The 19600-nt window shown below is 39.8% G+C and overlaps 1 protein-coding gene across 16 annotated transcripts in view; it reads right to left on the bottom strand.

Annotated features, from left to right (window-relative positions):
- Window positions 1-19600, bottom strand: part of LOC108034852 (protein alan shepard) — a 129075-nt gene that overhangs the window by 88548 nt on the left and 20927 nt on the right. The window contains exons 1-2 of one of the 16 annotated variants that reach the window (XM_050886327.1): window positions 8447-8674; window positions 7780-8089 (exon numbers count right to left, since the gene is read on the bottom strand). The exons of 14 other annotated variants lie outside the window; for them this stretch is intronic. The gene's annotated coding sequence lies outside the window, so the exon portion shown is untranslated. Of the gene's footprint in view, window positions 1-7779; window positions 8090-8446; window positions 8675-19600 lie in introns of those variants that run through there. One more of the 16 variants, XM_050886328.1, reaches the window with a different exon arrangement.

Here is a 19600-nt window from a genome sequence, read left to right as displayed (position 1 = left end):
AGCATTCAATTTGATTTTAAAATATAGAAGTATATTTTAAAATCAAAATTTATGCTTTGTTCTTGAAAACAATCATATTAAATTTCAAAAAACAGGAAAATATTATTTTAATTCAATATATGTGAGTAACTTTGCCTGTATTTGTTGAAAACTTAAGTTGTAAAAAAAATATATCGCCTAAAAATGTAATTTAAGAATCTATTTTTCTTTAAAATATTTATTTAAATATTTTACTAAAAACATATTATTTTTAAATACTAATACAATTCAAAAAGTTTATTTTTTAAGAGCAAACAAAATCAAAATGTTATATAATTTTATTAGAGTGTAAGGGCCCACGAAGGACTCCCAAGAATTCGCTGAACTCAATCGCTGAGTGGCAGCTGGCTCCCACAGCAAGACACACCAGCAAATATACTGCAGGCTACAAAAATAAACAACTTCCCTTAGATACAAACTCAAACACACACACTCTCGGGGGCAAAACGCACTTAATGAGTAAGGTGTAGAAAGAAATGTAAACATATACTTAACCTCCAGCAAAAGAAAGGCTGCTAACGAAATAAAAATCAACAGAAGTGAGATTAGGGGTGAGTATCTGTGTGTCTGTGGTGTGAATATGTATGAAGACAGCAAAGTAAAGCCAAATGAAATAAAGGAAAATGTAAGCAAATAATAAAAGGAAAACAGCTAAGCGCTTTTCCTTCGCCCCGCAGGCAGTCGAAAAGCCCCAAAGACCAACCTCGGAAACCACTTGGACATGAAAAACGAACTGAAGGTGTGTGATTACGTATCTATGTGTGCGGTGTGCGTATGTGTATGTCTCTGCGGCTTTTCCAACATATAATTAAGTGTCTGGCAAAGCGCAGCAAAGTCACGTAATTCTATTTAAGTTTATTTAATAAAAAGAACACGACGGGCACAGTTAATTAACAATTTCTCTGGGCTTTCATTTGCATTTCTCCCTCATTCTCATTCACTCAAAGCGTACTACGCGGCGTATGAGTAATGTCCGAAAATTGTATTTGGTCTGCTTTTGGTTTGCCCGCAAAATACATTTAATTAAATACCTGTTAGTGTTTCAATACATTTATTATATTCTACAAAGTATTTCACATTTTTAGAAAGCTTGTACAAATGTTTAAATCCTGTTTAAATACTTGAAAAACCACCTTAATTTTAGGGATTCGTTTGATTTACTTTTCTGTGGAACTTATAAATTTCGTCCGCATGAAAGAAAAGATTGCTTTGGCTTTTATCTATGCCATTAATCAAATGAACCTCTAATCCAGAACGGAACTCTGAAATTGCATTTCAAAATGCTGTTATATCATACGGATTCATATCAATGTCACATCTTTTCCGCCAATGATTTATGCTTGCATAAAAAATTAAATATAATTTCTTTATGCCCATTTCCTGCCGGGCAATTACACAAAGGCAACAAAACAAATGAAAAATATGCAAATTTTTAAAAGCTCGCATATAAAAAAGGTAGATAGGGCTAACCAAAATACGTTTTTGCGTTTGTTTCACCGCAAAATGGCAAATGGCATTTTATGTGCATAAATGTATATGCATAAAAAATGCCCTCACAAATTTTAATGATGTTCGCAGGGGCTCTTAAAAAGTCAACGAAAAAATGTTGTAAATATTTCATAAACAAAAGAGAAGGACCTTTTTGCATGTTCATTAAATATTTACCAATAATTTTGCCTGCCAAACGAATTTTTGGGTTTATAACGTGGCGAGTACAAAGGGCAAATATTTTAATTAATTCTAATGGCGTGGAAAAAGTGTGAAATTCCCAATTGCATGCAAATGTGCAAATTTAAGGGCGTGGCAGACATTTCAGGAATGGTAATGCTAGACGCTTTGTTGAAGCCAAAACAATGCCAAATGGGCCAACAAGTCAGTCCGTCCAGTCAAGTCGGGCCAATACCAATTCCAATACCAATTGCAATCGGCTCAAGTCAACCGACAAGCGGACAAGTAAGTTGGCCAAAAACTTGACCAACTTGGAGAGGCGCTACTGCCACAGCGGGCGTGGCCCAATCGTCTGTAACAACCTGCAGCCAGCTCGAATCCATCAAGGTAGCTGCGGCCATGCCCCCATCCCCAATCGATCTCCCACTCTGTTTGATTGGTTTATGTGTTTGATTGGCAATTTCTAAAAATAAAACAAAATTCTCTATAATACAAAAAGCATTTCTTGCCGTCTCTGTGTGTGAGTTCGCATTGGGTCTGTTTGCCACTTGATTGCGGTTTTAGACTTTTCCACTTGTTAAGTCTCATTCCGCAGACGAGTTTTGCTTTAGCGAGTCGAGTCAAGCCGAGTCGAGTGGAGTGGATAGCGGCTGACGTTCGAGTTGCAGTTGCCCCTGTGCCCATGCCGCTGCCTCTTCAGGCTTTAATTTAGAACGCTGAGCGTTGAACGCCGCCCGAGAGGCGCAAGTGGCACATGCAGCACGCAGCCGGGAAATGGGAAAATGTAAATAAAATAGGCAGTACCGTAGGATTTAAAGAAAATTTTTAAAACTATCTATATTTACCTATATCTAAAGGGAATATAACAGATATATTATCTAAAAATTAATTACAGAACAACTATTTATTTATACTTTGAGCCAAAAGAAAGTTGTAAAATATTATTATTATCCCTTTATTGATTTGTATTTATAATCAAAACTTTTATATTAAGACATTTCTAGTTGAGTCTGACATTAAAAAAACATAAGCTCTATAATTAATACAAAATATTTTTAAAAAACATTTTTGAGAGTCTACGTTTGTTTTTTAATTTAATATGTAACCGAAAGACTTGAAGTTTCAAGGACAAAAGTCTTTTTGATATCAGGTTTTATTGTTTCTCAAACTTCTGTCTTCTAAAAGAAATAAAAACAATCTAGGAAAAAACAATTTACAGTTCATAGATTATTTTAAAAATATTTTCGAAGTAATAACAAAGCTTTCTCGAACCTATATCCCCCAGAGATCCACTGCCCCGTGTAAGTTATAGAGAAAGAAAGGAGAGAAAGACAGATAGACGGCGCTCGATAGGCAGCCAGACAGTTAGACAGAGACGGCGACAGGGGCAGAGGCATGGGTGCAGGTTTCCAGAGGGGCACACAAAGACGGTGCAGGCAATGAGCGTATAAAACAAATTGCATATCGCTGCAGAGGAACCGCTCAGTAACAGAGACAACAAGAGCAACAAAAATAAACTGCAATAAAATAAATGAAAATGCGCTTGGAAAAAGCATTTCAAGTGCATTTCAGGAGGGAGAAAGGGGGCAAAAGTGGGGGAAAGCGACGCATTAAAGCACGGCCAGACTGAAAACTCAGGCCCCCAGACCCAGACGGGTGTCTATTTAAACAGTCTGCAAGTCTGTTGGGTGGGCCGAAAACTGAGGGGGGAAATGGAGGTAATAGATGGATAGCCTGGGCCCAAAACCAAAACCAGAATCGACCGAAAAGCCAGCGGGGCATGCAATTGTTTTAGGCCTTAAATAACTGTATTTTCCGTTCTGTTCAGCTCGTTTCAGTTTGGCCCAGCTCAGTTCAGTTCCGTTCCCCTGGCCATTTTCGGTCGTTTGGCGCTAAGTGGGGGGAGGTCCCTAGACCCTATACCAGTATCTCCCCATCATCTTTCCCACGCGAGGCACAGGGCAGGGCAGAGAGCAGAGAAATAGCCGGCAAAATTGCACATGCAAAATGTTATGGCATGTAATTGATGTCATTGTATCTGCCTGGAATGCATCGAAGACATGGCATATGGATATGGATAGATACGGACATTGATCGTGCCCATGATTTATGGTTCGTTGGCTTTCACCCTATCCCGCCAAAACGCCCACAAAGGCACAGAATAAAAAGGCTGTAATAATAGTAAACATTTACCATGTGGGATAAGGTGACAATGGAATAAGTGGCTCGATGTTCGGTCGGTTGGCTGCAGGGCGATTATAACGGAAATTGATGGGGGTTATTATGGTCATAATTACGATAGCCAAAGTGGTAATCGCGGGATCTGTGGGTGGTTCTGCAAAAGCATTCACTTTGCATCTCTGCAGTAATTTCCTTCAGTTTGGCTTTAGTCAAAAAAATGCTGATAATTAAGGTATAAATAATAGGATATTGGCAATCTTTTGGCATTTAAATATTTTTAACACTCTCTGAACTCTCTCTGCTAAAAAGCATATATAAAGTGAAGGTCTAGCTAACATCAATGAATATAAAATATTTTTTAATGCCTTGATAGATTTTTAAAAAGCTGTCGAAATTGTTGGTACAAAATGTTTGACACCCCAATTAGTTACCAATCACCACTTAAACGCTTTTACTATGAACCAAAGACTCCCCCTTTTCTCAAAAATACCCATATTGTTTCCCTACATTTCTTCCTTCACACCCATTTATCACCTACACCTTTATTATAAATTACGATTACCGGTAACTCAAAAACTTGCGCAATTTCAGCTGTCATCTATCTAAACTTCACTTCTATTCCATTCGGACAAATGGCAAACTTTGTGGAAATGGATCCAAATGAATCACGCGTATGGAATGTGAAATCAATTAAATGGAAATCAGCTGCAAAAAAAATAGAAAAAGGAGGCGGAGTTGGTCAGAGGAAGAGATATATGGATGGACAGAGAGAGAGAGCAGCGATAAAAAAAAACCAGACAATGACAATTTCCCGGGAGGGAAAGAGGCGGCCGTTGCGGACAAAGAAAAGTCCGTGAGCAGGTGCATTGACTGTCAAGCTCTAAACGCATTTTTCCAACCCCCCTAGCAACCCCCCCTCGAAAACCCCTTTGGGCCAGGCCAACTACGCTCGGCGTTAACTGGCTTTGGCTTTGGCGCTGGCTTAGCCATTCCATTCAGAGAACGAGGCGAGGCTAAGCGGATGCATTAGACGATGTTGGATGTTGGATGTTGGACAACGGCAAACGGAACAACGCCAAAAGAAGAAGAAAACAGGAAAAAGCTTTGCAGAAAAGTGAAAATTCAGAGGGGGGAAAGCGAGGCAAAACTAGTTGCTAGTAAAGGAAAAAATAGGAGGGGCAGAACATCTTCCAATGACGCGAAGCGAAGACGTTTCTAACGGTTCAACAACATTGAAGATGCGACGTGAACCGCGATATAGGAATGCGCCATAGCCATAGCTACCTCTCTATACGATACATCTCCATCGTTGTCACTGTGTTTCTTCACTTTTGCTTGAGCATGTTCTCCGGTTAGTATCTGCCATCTATCCTCCGCACCCGCCACAAACCAGATTCCCTAACAATGGCCATTAGCAATCTGCAGACTGTTGCAGATGTTGTACCATCAGCAACAACTTTGTTGCTCTATCTGGCTGCCACAGTGCTATAGACATAGTCAGTCCATCCAAGCGTATAGGCGACAAAAAGTTGCTGCCGAAGTCATCGAAATTGCAGACGTCTGATGTTCAACGTTGTCGTCGCACCACGGGGCGTATGAGTGTGCTTATTAGCAGAAAGTAGATAGGGACAGTGGGTTAGATAGTGACGGGTATATAGGGGCATTGGGTTTTCGAAGGTTAGTCCAATTGATAGGAACCTTGGAGGGTACAATGCAATGGATTGGCGGAGTAAGGTATACAAAAATAAGAAAATACATTACAATGGATTGGCGGAGTGTGTTAAACAAAATTAGCGAAGTAGATAGGGACAGTAAAGTAGTAAGTAAAGCTACATTAAAAGAGCGGAGTAAATGGGGGCAGTAGGAAGTAGTAAACTACTATACTACCCTTCACATAACGTATAGGTTTTGATTATAATAAGGCTAACTTAAAAAGCGGAAGGAATAGGGAGTAACCAGCTAAAGTTAAGTAGATAGGGACAGTATGAGCAGTACGACTTCTAGAGAATGCATATCTAGTAAACACGATTCGATGCGTGAGTTGTTGAGTTCTCCCTCGATAAAATAAATTTAGACAGAACTTTCGTTTGTGCTTAAGTAAGGTAAAAACGAGGTTGGTAGGTCAAGACGGTTGTTAAATGAACGAAGAAGAGGAAAGAGGCGACTAGACTTTAAAGTCGTAAAACCATAAAACCCAACTACTATTCACAGCTTGGCCAGCTAAAGCACATTCAAAGTTTTCAAACAAACATCCATTGAGATAGTTTCAAGTTTAAGAAGCTTTATATAAATACAAACATAAAACCACTTCCTTAAAGGGTAAATATTTAGTAATGATTTATTAAAGACCCTATTAAGAAACTTTTTTAAATGGTATTTGAAAAATATCCCCTTAAAAGCATTGAGTAAAAGATAAAATGTTAAAATTAAAGCACTTAATTTTCACTTCGTTTATCCATTTTAAAGATAACAATGTCCGCTTCTATGCCTTCGTTTGTGCATCAGAAAATTTGAAAATATATTTGCGGTCGTTGCCTTTGTCAACTCATCAGCAGCAGTATTTTGCATTTCCCAACGACCACCAACTAACTTCCAGCATTCGTTAGGCAAAAATTTTCCAACTTCGACTAGTTAACCATTTCCACGTCCCCACACCACTTCTCCGCTACAATTCTCAGCCAATTTTATACAGAGACGAGAGGTTTTTGTACAATTTTCAACGTGTAATTTATTTTAATTAACCAACTTGACAAAGACAAACAGCGAAGATGAAGTCTGGGGGAGAGAAAGAGTCATCAGTGGGAGCTAGAAATGAAATTTCATTTATTCATAATTCAATTAAAAATTTAGCAAACATTAAATTAACAACTTGATTAGCGCAATTCACGAGATATTTAATGGGATTAGGGAGGCAGAATTTAATTTTAGTCAGAACGCTTTCCCCACGTACAGTAATTGCCATCAAAATAGAAGCACCCGCCGCAGCAGCACTCGGAAAAGTGATAAAATAAAGGCGGGAGGGAGGAAAAGCGGGAAAGCAACGAAGGCAGCAGCAGCGACAGACAAATTATGAAGCAGGCAATAAACTTCCGCTCAAAATTAGCGCAACTTCCTGGCAAGCCCCAAAAAAGACTCTACCCCATACCCCATTCCCTGCTCACCCCCTTGTACCCACGCTCCTGGCCACGCCCCCAACGCCCCCGTAAAAAGACGCTGACATGCCAAGGCAAAGAGTAGGCGAATGGCGATGACGCTGACAGCGGCGATAATGATGATGGGAAATGGGAAGGGTAGTGCAAAAAGAATTGGGGGAGGGGGCGATGTCGCGTTGGTGTTGGCACGTCCTCAAAAACTGTTGCAGTGATTCTGCAGTCGGAAAATGAGGAAAAGCTTTATCGCGATGTTATGATAGCGTTTCCAGAATTTCGAGTACTTTACATTGGAAGAAAATGAGAGCAGTTTGCACAATAATTCTTGAAATTCTTTATCCAAGAATCATTAAAACAACAAATAGAATTTTTTAATAAGAAAAAATCAAATTGAAAATTTATCAATTCACTATGTTAACAGATCTATATATGGATACCGATAGTCAAGCTTAAAAAAAAAGTAAAAATCCAAATCCAACATTAAATAACTTTAATATTTCTTATTTTTTCCGGTATTTTTTAAGTGTAGCTGAATTAGTCATAAAATTGTATTTTTCTATGGAACAATGAATAATGACTAAATTTATTTTGCTTACTGATTCAACTTAGTTACATACTCATTTAGTTTGCAGTTTATACGTATTGAGCAACCGCCTTGTATTGTGGCTCAAATTTACAAATCGCCTAATAACCTTTTACTTTCCGTTACCAAATTTTGCTGTCTCCTTCCCAAAGTATTTACCTTTTCAAACTTTTACTTTTCTTTTTATTTTTGTTTATTCGCAGAGCGTTGACTCAACTTGTTGTAATTTTTATGCTATTTTTTGTTGGGGAGTGGTTACCAAAAAACGTTCTGCTTGCTTTCGGCGTTTATTTTCCTTACTCCTCGCTTATTTTTGGAAAAGGTGGCAAGCCTGGCAGACAGGCGCAGCCACACACACACGGCGGCAGAATTACACAAACACAACTGGAAACTGCACACACAAAGGAAGCTTCTTGTTTCGCAAATTTTATTTAAATCTATAATTTCAATTTGTTTGGAAGCGCTTGCACTTTATTAAAATAATATTTAATGAGCGCAGGAAAATGGGAAAATAACAGAGGAAACACAGCAACAACACGAGGCAAGTACAAACAAATGTGGCGGCTGAAAAAATCGATAAATTTGTCGGAGGCGCTGCTGCTGGCGTCGCCGTCGCCGTCGGCGCTGGCAGAGCAGCATGGGCGTCGTCAAAGGGGGGTTGTTTTGGTCCAAAAGGGATGTGGCATTGTAGAGGAGGTTGGGGGAGGGTGTTTTGGGGTTTTGGAGCCAGACATTGCCGGCTGCCATTCATTATTATTGCCGTTGTGTTGTTGCTGTTGCATTGAAATCAAAGTTCAAAGTTGCTAAAGTTCAATTCACTTTTTACCCCTATATCTCGCTTCTCCGCTGCTGCCGTACACTATATATTCTCTAAACAAATTCTTGTGATTTTTGTGCACTGTCAAGAGTTTAGCCTTCTTTTTTTGCGCGCCCGTTGGAGTTTGTTGTTGTTTGTTGGCTGGCTGGCTTTGTGTTTCGGATGTTTGCTGGGCGATTTTTGGGGGAATTTCTCCAGTTTCGATTCGTTTTCGTCTCGTCGGGCCGAGCAACGAAGTTCAACTAATTGCCGAACGTGCTCTAGACTCTGAATCTGAAACTGAAGTCGAGCCTCTGCGGGCGTCGCAGTCGCTCTCCCGGCAGCGCTGCCAACGCTGCTGCTGCGGACGTTGCATGTGAGTCGAGACTTGGCTTTTATTATTACCCAGTACGAGTGTTGGGGTCCAGGGTATCATGGCTGCACTCCGTTTTCTAAAGGTCTGGGAAGCTGAGTTCCGACAAAGTACGTAGTTTCAGACATATGTATCTTAAGTATCTAATGTAAATATCCTTATGGACAACTAGAAATAAAACATATTAAATATCTAAAAAATATATGGAAATGTAGAGTTTTTAACCTACTTATAGCATGAGGTTAACAAAAAAGACCTTACAGTTTTAAACTAAATTGCTTGATTATTCCTTAAAAAAGCCTAGAAGCACGCAGTATCCAAAGATACATATATTTTTTAGTGAAAGGTGGATGCAAAATCCATAGCATTTAAATAAGAATCTATTAAATAAGGCTTCTTGGTGTCTTCTTGGTTTTAACAGAAATATCATAGGGCATTCTTTCATTGTTTTACGAATCCTTTTGTCATAGTTTATATAATGCAGTCTTTAAAAACTTTTAAAGGAATATACCCAAAAGAACCGGTATCTTATAGTCTTAATATCTTGAAGTTTGTTTGCCTGTCGGGTTTTTTTTACTGTTATCGCTTGCCGCTCTCTTACATGCAACTCTAGTGGAGCCAAAGGTGCAATGGGGAGGGAAATAGTGGCAAAAGGCGGGAGGAAAACCAGCAGGTTTCCCTTGGCTAGACAAAAGCAGATGTTTCGCACAGGGAAAAATAGTACATCTTTAGGGATTCGAGATACGAGTATTGGTCCTATAAGTAAAATGTATTACCACTATAAAACTAAAGTAAAAAGTTAGGTAAAACCCTTTAGATAATTTCATCATAAAAAGTTTATCACTCTTAAATTAAAGAATTCATAATGATTTTTATCGATAAGTTAATTGCTTTTCTTGAAGAAGATCATCTCCACGAATCACGTACCAGTGACATGACTGATGACAAAATTTTAAAATGTTTTGAAGTATATTTGCAAATTAACTAATTTTTCGCAAATGTAAAATTTACAAAGTTGAATTCTTCTTAAAATATCTGCTGATAGAGTATGTAATGCTAAGTTTCCTGTGCTACTAGATTTTCTGTCAGTGTAGAGTTGCCGGGCAAGTTGCACTGCGCTCTTGTGTTTTGTCTGTCTCTCCAGTCTGGCCGTCTCTTTCTGTCTGTTTCCTCGGTCTCTTTCTATTGCCGGTTCTTTGCAAATATTTTGCCGGCCGCTCCTCAGCCTCTGCTGCAGTCGCTGCCTCAGCCGGCGTCGCCGCCGACGTCAGCGTCAGCTGCAGCCGAGCATCGAGAATTGCGCCTGTAATTCTGTGGAGCGTGGCTATTGTAGTTGTTGCTGCTTTTATTATTGTTACTACTGCTGTTAGTCATTTTGTGTTGTGCTATCGAATTTATTGTTGTTGTGACGGGAGACCCAGGAAAGTACATCCAAGAAAAATATAATACTCTTTAGAGAGCTTTATGCGTTTTGCGGTCTTCTAAGATATCCGTTAATCTTGTTGGTTTTATGCTCAGCCAATTTTGGCATCTGGTGGTATTATTTATTTCCTGTGGTTAATTTATTACTATAAACACCTAGCATTCCAGGCGAAAAAGCTACATGCTCTATAAAGTAGAAAAATCTAAAAGACTTTTTTCTCACAAATATATAATAAAAAATTGTGAAACATAAAACTCTCATAAAAATTAAGTAACCTACTAAAATATATTTTTAGTTAATTTTGATTCGATTTAGCCAATTTAACGCTCCCTACACAACAATAAATGAACCAATAAAACCCAGGCCAACCATAAAAATAAACCGCCATAAAAATCGCATTAAAATAATAAAGGTTTTGCCACAAAACTCCGTAATTCATGTGATTTCCCCGTCCCTCGAAAGGTGACAACGTTATTGTATAATCCCACCGAATATGCTGATAATCCCCAAGAAACCCAAACTTCATTTACAACCGGTCGTAGGCAAAGCCGGGGAACTTTATGGCCAGATCGCCAATTATTAACAACTTGCCAAAAATCACCCTCGTTAAGAAGACCACAATGGCTGGTGAAAAGTATGCAAGAACGAAATCGAGAAATGTTTGTTTTGGGGCAATAAAAATCTTGCACAAAGACAGAGGAGCAGCAACTTCAACTTACATCGAGAAAAGTTTCGAGCTCTCCATTTTGGGGCGAGTTCAAAAGGGAATTTGTCGGCATTTCAAGAGTTGCGGTTTAATTGCCGCCCGGGAAAACTTTCCTTCGAGGCGGTGGTGGCGAAAACTCTGTTGGCAGTTGCAGTCGCAACTTGCTCGAGTGGCAAGCTTGGTGCATTATTAATTAACCATGAAAATGACACCAGAATGGAAACCATCTCGCTGCCGCTATCTCCTTCTCAGAAAGATTTCCACATGTCAACAGCAGCAGGCGGCAAAAGGAAATCTCTGGGTTCCCGTCGACGAGAACAACTCTCAACTTAAAGCCGCAAACTTTTTCGCAAACTCTTCGCCAGAATCAACAAAATAAAAAGATGACAAAAATTAATGCGCGTGTAAACGAAGACAGAAACAAGTGGGGGGACATACTGTGTCTTATAGGAAAAGCTAAAAAAGTTTCAACAAAAGAACTAATGCCAGAGGACAAAAGCCCCAACGAAACTGAAACCAAACAAAAATGTTGCTAACGAGTAGATAAAATAAATACAACATAAAAAACAAACAAGAAATCAGTGGCAAAAAACAATGGCAGCAATAAAACGAAATCACCGAAAATGGAAAAGGAAAAAGGTAATCTTTTCGGGAATCCGAGTCTTAAATTCTCTTTCATTGCGAAGGTTTCCATGGCAGCTATTTGAAATTGTGGTCCAGCTTGGTGTTAATTTGGTTGTAAAAAATGGTCTATCCGGGCATGGTTTTTACTGTTTTTTAATGAATATATAACTTATTGGATAACAAAACCTGATATTGGATTGTGTTAAAATCTATCAGGATTTTATGGAACTTGAATATTATACAAAAAATATTAACCATTAAATTTTGGAATAAATAAACCTTCCGAGGCCAAAAGACAAGCCCAGGATATCGAAACAAAGAGACTGTACAGATATAATCATTTTTCACATTAATAAAAAAAAATATAATAATAAAAAAATATTGTTAAGACAAAAGATTTACGAAAAAGGTAGCAATACCCTCTCGAAAGGGTAAAACTCTGGGTAGGAAAAACTAGCAAATAATCTGCAGTAATACGTCACAGCAGGCAGATCGGCAGGCGCAGAAAGAGAGGGGGCGATGCGGGGTAGACAGAGACGGAAGCGTGGGAGTGGGGCCAAAGGCAAGCAACTTTTGCAGTCGCCTCTGCCGCTTTTTTTGCCAAATGCCAGCGAAGGCCGTTCGACTCACAAAAGTACCGTAAAGCGAGCTGGAAGGCCTGGGTTTCAAGCATCCTCCAATGACCAAAGATAGGTTAGTTATTTTTCTTTTTTGTCTATATCTTATGGCCAAAACCTGACTGCAAAACCTGGCTAAAAGAAACAAAACCAAAACGGAATGTTGCTTGACAACTCAGCAAAGTCACATGGGTGGAGAGGGGGCGCTGGCAGGAGGGGCAGGGGTTTCGTTTCGCCGGGCAGTGGGCTGAGTGGGGGGTGGCAGGCGGTACGCTAGAGGAACATCGGAAGACTTGGCCAACCATGGCGAAAGCTCCGCAGTTCTATTCCCTTCTTTCAAAAGTCTGGATTTGTCTATTCTGGTGGAGTTTCTGCTCTTTTATAAGTTTTAAACTTAAAAAGAAATACTATTGAAATAACAGATGACAAGGGTTCTTTTTTAAGTTAACAAATATATAGTTGTCGTTTAATAATACTATTTTGGAATTTTTGAATGCTTTAAGGAACACTTTAGCTCTGCCCCAATGATTTTATTTTTAGGGCTTTCTTGTGGAACAGGCAAATGCAAATTTTATGGTCAGCGGAATATCTACCCCAGCCACTTCCCCCACAAACAACTTATGTAGTACACCGATATTGGCTTGAAACCTAGAACCTCTTTCTAGTATACATCCTATACATCGTGCAAATCAGTAAAGCTTCAAGTCAGTGGGTTTGAGGTTGAATTCCGACGAAGAGCCCTCATTTCAGATACACATATACAGGCGGTTCGGGCGATAGGGGATGCAAAGAGCCGGCCTTTTTTCCCTACACCCCTGGTGTACCCCCCGCAAACCCCCAACCAACGCTTGACAAGTAGCCTACAGCCAACGAAACGACGCGTTTTATAAGCTAACCTCTACAAGAGCCCCCATTTTCGTAGCACCCCCCTCCATATAGTGCCATCATCAAGGTTACACACTTACACTGCGATACGCACATATGCGGCCTGTAACACTAACACACACGCACAAGAGGCTTTGTTATTACGTCCGGAGGAGGTCTCGCTTTTTTCCCGTCGAGCTCTTAGCCGTCAGCCAGTGGCTTAGTCAGCAGGGAGCCATCCGGAGAGGTGAGAAAAAATACGTATATCGCGGGAAAAAGTTCAACAAAGTTAAGGTGCCACAAACTTCAAAATTGTTGGGGTAGCTGGCTTATAAAGTTTTGGTAAAGAAAAAAGGATATAAGGGATAGGGATATTGGTCAGACATTTTGAGGACGTTTTAAGAGTGCACAAATTTAACATTCTTATGCTTTTTAAATAAAAATTTAAAAACATTTTTTTTCAATTTTTTTTTTTTGTAAAATTTGTTTTTCCAAAACCATAATCTTTTTCTAGTGTAACTCCTTCTTAAGCCAAACCACTGGAAAGCCCCCAGCACGATTTCGATCATTACGCATGTAAAGAATCCTTGCACACACGCACACCTGCACACACGGACCTAGAGTACACACACCTGAGGACATGTAAATATGTTTGGCTACGCATAGCCAGGGTATAAACTCATTTCGTGCAATTTCACCTTTCTCTAATTTTCATGTTCGGTGGCTCATAGAAGGATGTAGATGTGGCAAGTGAAAGGATGAGGGCTTTTCGAGGAAGGGTGGGTGGAAGGACCGCACGGCAAATAGCCCGAAATAGTGACATTGTTGTTTAGGGCAGAGCAAGGATGGCGAGACACCGCATCTAAATCATGAGCCCGGGTCCACCAGCATCATCAGAAAGGAACCTACAAAGGGCTACGGGGTTTAACTCCCTCGTAGTTTAACCGGACCCCCTTCTCCCGCTGTCACTGTGAGTGGCTATTGAAAAATACCCACAAGCTAAGGCAAAATCTCACTGGCAGTCATGGATTTAGCACACGACAAAATCCTTTGGAGCACAGCCCAAAAATGTGACGTGCTCTGGGTATTTGATGTCGCTTTTTGGAGTACCTGCAAGAAACTATACCTAGCATTAACCTTTACATTATTTCCCATCTTTTAATTAAAAAAAAAATTATTAACAAATTTAATTACAAATACATTTAAAATAACAATTGTTTTCGGAGTTTAAACAAGTTTATGGAGCTTGGTATCTATTAAGACCCAACTGAATGTCTATATTTTCCAATAACTGAATTTAATTTATTAACAAGTACCAACTCTCATCTGCAATCCTGGCCTAGAAGCCCCGAGAAACCCGGAATGAGGAAAAACTATTAGTCTGGCTTGGTGTGTGGGCCATCCTCGAGCACTAACTAGTTGCCCCTAATAAATGGATTCCTGCTCCCGGCCCAGAGGACGTACACATGTTCCTGGTGTTCTGGGAGGACCCCAAAAGGCAGACGAAGGAAACCTTAACATGATTAATGTTGTCGAGTGCGGTCTGGTGGGTATAGGTGGATATAAACCTGGCCTGATGTATTTTCATGGCTTGCATTAAAAATACATGAAATTACATGCAGGCAATCGAAGAAGAAGGACGACGGCCATCTCAACAAGTTTCAATCGATTTTAGCCAGAGTGTTTCGGCTCGTGTGTGCGTTGGAAAAATGATGAGGAAATTCTACCGTACCGGAAAAATCTCTGTCGAAAAATCTAAGAGCTCGCCCGGCCGAGTGCTCCTGTTGGTGTTGGCCATTAAAAATCCAAACATGCCATTGAGACAGCATGCGTGTCAGTCCTGTCCGGGCGTGTATGTGTGTGTAAGTATCCTGCTGAGCCAGCCGACGGATTCAAAAAGCCGGAGGAGGCACTCTGGGGCATCCTCTCCGGTTACTGCCATTGGACGGTGGACGTTGGGCTTTTGCGCACCGAGAAGGTGCGTGTCAGCTCCAATGGGGCTTCGGTTTCGGCCTGGCAATTAGCCTTGACAAATGTGCGGCCGGCAGTTTGGTTTAATGGATAATGTACCTGGACATGGTATGCGAGCGATGGCTATAACGATGGCTCTGGCCGAAGCGGAGCGATGGAGCCCAAAACAAATGGGAATTTACTGGTCGAGACAGCAACCGCAGCAGAAACCAGAGTGTAAAAGTACATTTTAAGCCTTAAATGTGCAACCGACAGGTTGGAAAATTATTGTTATTCTTGCGGGTTATGAGAGAAACTTTTAAATTTATGGTTGCATTTTTCTTGTATTTCTTAAACTATAGTTTTACCCATTTTTATGTGAACAGGCTTGGGAGCATCCTTTAAGCGGCCTCTAGGATTAAGGATTAAGGTTTACTTACCTAAAAAGAGAAAAAAATTACGAAAAATATTAGTTACTGTTGAAGTGCAATAGAATATCTTAATTTCAATAAAAATTGCCAACACAATTTGTAAAAATACCTCCAAATAATGTGTTTTTCATTAGATATAGCCTACAATTTAATAATCATATTTAAATATAATTCTCCCACTTTTAATAGGGATTTTTAAAATAATTTTTCATAAAAATACTTATACTATTACATTGCAATAGCCACTACATAGACACCTTATAAAGCTGAAAGACCCATAAAAATAAGCAACATTTTCCGCTATCGAAAATGAAAATGCCATCATAAAATAAAGACTACTCAAAGAATGCCCATCGCCGTGTCAAAATGTATCTTCAAGCGCCAACCGCAAGTTGAAAGATATTTACGCATAAAAAGGGAATAAAAATCAAACGAATCAGCAACAATTTTGCATCATAAGCGAAGACATTAAAAGAGCGCACAGGAAAAGTAAGGAAAGGAATATCCTGTCAAGAGTTATAATGCCAGTAACAGGCGTGGATGGGGAAAAAAAGGGACACCAAGAGGCGCGACTCATTAAACTTTCATGGCCAGAAACGAAACAGAGACCCCATCTGGATGCTTATTTTTTGCCAGGACGAGAAAAGGATTTGGCAGAGGGCTTTATGTTGAAGCGTATGGTAAGCAGCAATGTTTATGTGGCCAAATGGAAAGCAACTGCCAATTGGCATATAACTCAACAGCCGAATGCCACGCACATCGCCAGCGGCAGCAAAAAGATATACAGTTCGAGGAGATACAGATTCTCCTGGGGGCCGAGAAGCAGAGACAGATACGAATATACATGTACATATACAGAGAGGCCGGCAGCTTTATGACCTGACTGGCGCCCAGTTTCTTCGGCATAGAGCATTTTACGAGTTTCCAGTTGGGGAGAGGGTTGAACTTGTGCCCCGGGCAACTCCCCTTTTCAGCTTGTTACCAACTTTCCTTAAGGAAAATGCCGGAGTGCACCAAACTTCTTGCAAATTAGAGGCGGAAAATCCGTTTTAATTGATGTGACCAAGCCCGAAAGTATGCAAAAGGCTTTTCCTCCACCTGGATTCCGAGAACGTGAGCAGCAAACGGAAGTTCTCGGAATTATTCAAATGTCAAACCAATTTATTTTGCTCAAAGGTGGTTATTTGCCTTAATAAAGTGCAGAGGTGGAGAATAAAGCCACTGCAATCAATATAATTTCCTTTGAGTGGCTATAAAAAGTTGTCAGGATTGGGTTGAATTTGCAACTCAAGAGGAACTTAAATATTTGTGGGGCTTTTCCCTTCCCTTCTTATCATATCATCTCAATAACTTTTTAATATTTGAAAAACTCTTTTTAATGTTTGAAAACATATTTTATAATCATATAAGCATGGCCATTTCCTACTTACAGGCGCAGTGTTTTACCTTAAAATCTATATTTTCAGATAATCAAGTCAATTTTATTAACAAGAAATCGATTTTACATAGTCAAAGCTGAACATAGCTAAAGTAATTGTCCCAACGGACTTCCCAACAAAGTGATGGCAGATTTGAAGCACTATTAAAATCATTTAAGCGTATCACACAGACTGACCACCACAAAGGCGGGAACAACAATTGCAGTTTCATATAAATATTTGTAAAATCCCCTTGACAATTTCCATTTCAATTCCAATTCCATTAGCCTCCTGCTGCTATTGACACATCGCCATCGTCCGTTCGGCCAAGTTGGGAAGTTGTGAAGCTGTGAACTCTTTGGCGACACATGGAGAAAAATCAACAAAGAGCTGATGTGGCTGATGTGGGGGGACACCGAGAGGTGCTCTGCGAGCAAATGACGGAAGTCCTGATAAAAGGAGTCACAAAGGCAGCCAGGATGTGGCAGCAAATGTTTCCGCTGCACAATGGACAGGATGGGACCGAAATGACCAGGTGTGCGGGCGTGATTATCACACCCGTTTATAATCAGGTTTGGGCGACCAAACTCATCAAGTTTTAATATTATTGACAGACGTTTTTTCTATTCTATCCTCCGTTTTTTTTTTTTAGTGCTGTCTACACCTTATCGCAAATGACATAAAAACTTTGGCCAAAGTTTATGCACTTCTTGCACTTTGATGATGATGATGTGCAGGATGTTGTCTCTCGTCCTCGCTGCTCTCATCCCCTCATCCCTACTGAAATTATTCAATCGAATGACTGTTTGTTCTGGTTCCTTCTCTTTTTGCTGGTTTTACTTTGTGTGACCAGGTTACAACAAACAGACAACGAGCAGGCAGGAAAACCCCGAGCAGAATAGAAACCAAACCAGAACGCCTCATCATACACCATCCTCCCCGATCCCCCATCGCTACTGTACAAACATTGTCAAAGTACAAAAAAAAAAAAAGAGATAGAAAAATCTGAAATTACACACACTGTTCGGGTGGGCGGGGAAGTGGGGGAAACTGGTGTTTGTCTTTCGTGTTGGGGGAACAAAAAAATATATGGCAAGGCAAAGGCAAAGGCAAAGGCACCGGCAACGGCAAAGGCAAATGCATTGGCTCGGAACTGACAACTCGGTTAAGCTAACAATATTTGAATAGTAAAACCCAAGGATAATGCATGAGTCGGTCAGGTAAGTCTGACAAATCTGGCTAATGGCAGGTGAGGGGTCGGGGGTCAAAAGGGCGTGGCGCTGCAGCACTGCAATTATTATTGACATGCCCCCAAGGCAGCTGCCTTTCCTCCTGTCTGCTTGCATAAAGTTGAGGTACACAAAATTCTTGAATTCTTAGATCAACAAAAGTTGAGGCCAACAACTTTTGTCAGATATCGATGAGGTGGTTGCGCAAAAAGGTTAAATATAAACCTAATCAAGATAACAAAATGCAGGAGTTCTATAAAAAAATGTTTCTAAGGTAGTGAGTTCTGAAAGAAGATCCTTTTTTAAAGAGCTCTCAGCATTTCAATGAAAAATGTATGGAACCCGTAGCCTTTGCTTTTAATTAATACCTCTGGAACACAGCTACCCAGCTCAGCTGTCATCTACGCACAACTCATGATAAAAACATAAATTTCCCGAGAATTTTCTATCAGTCAGCTGCGCATGTATAATGCATAAGGATCCATCATCAACAGATTGCAGCAAAAGTGCGAGGAGTCAAGTGAAAAATTCCAACGAAAACGACAGAAATTATTTACAGCACATGAGGACGAGAACAGTGGTTTGGAAATCGATGGGAAAATCCAAAGGCGGGTTGAAATCGAGTGAACAACAAAGCAATAAAGTCAACGAAATTTGATGCCGATTTAATAATTCAGAAATTTGTTCATCACAAACAGACAGCAGCTGCAATTGATGAGGCCAAAAAAACAGGGGGAAAAAATAAAGGAGAAACGAAATCGTAAAATATAAAATGCAAATAAAAATTGGTTTACATATAATATATCCCTCTATATGCACGCGCTCACTCGCCTGATAAACAACGCCGGATGTTCAATATTAAATCGTCATCGGGCATTAAAAATTAATGTTTATTTAAAAAGGCCCAAAGTCCGGAACGCAAATCGGCTTGACAAATTCGAGGGAGCGCACAAGACACCGAAAACAATTGTCAACCGAATGAAAATAAGCGAAAAAAGGAAACAAAATGAAAAACCGGGGTAATATAAACAGGAAAAACTGGACAAAATAAAAAAAAGAGCAGCAAAAGCAAACCGCGGCTCTTGAAGTTAAGCAGCTTTCAGCAGGTAAAGGAAGTGAAATTCAGGTCGGGATTGTAATGCTATTAGCTTTTCGGCTGTAAAAGGTCAGCGGTTAATGGTTAATGATTTCGGAAAAACAAAAACGAGAAAATCAGCCATAAAAAAAGGTTGCTGATCAATTAAGACAACATTGAACTGGTGAACCTTTTCTGGTTTTGTTTAATTTGCTTTACCCGAAAATAAGGAGAAACTTTTGTGCTCCTGCATTAATTTACGTTGTATACATTTCATTAACAACTAAAGCGAAAGAAAGGCGAGAGTGTTGGTGAGAAGTGGATTTGCTCAATAAGCAAGTTTTTTCCCACAGGCGCTTATTTGAATGAAAAGTAAATTTACAAAACGTGCGCAAAATGGCGAAAATGGTAGGGAAAATGCAAAGGGTTAGAACAAAACCCAGGAATAACAAAATATACATGTATATATAAATT

This window comes from Drosophila biarmipes, chromosome 3L, assembly GCF_025231255.1.
Source record: "Drosophila biarmipes strain raj3 chromosome 3L, RU_DBia_V1.1, whole genome shotgun sequence".
NCBI lineage: Eukaryota > Metazoa > Arthropoda > Insecta > Diptera > Drosophilidae > Drosophila > Drosophila biarmipes.
The sequence above is the reverse complement of the archived record's forward strand: the minus strand, read 5'-3'. Positions and strand labels throughout refer to the sequence as shown.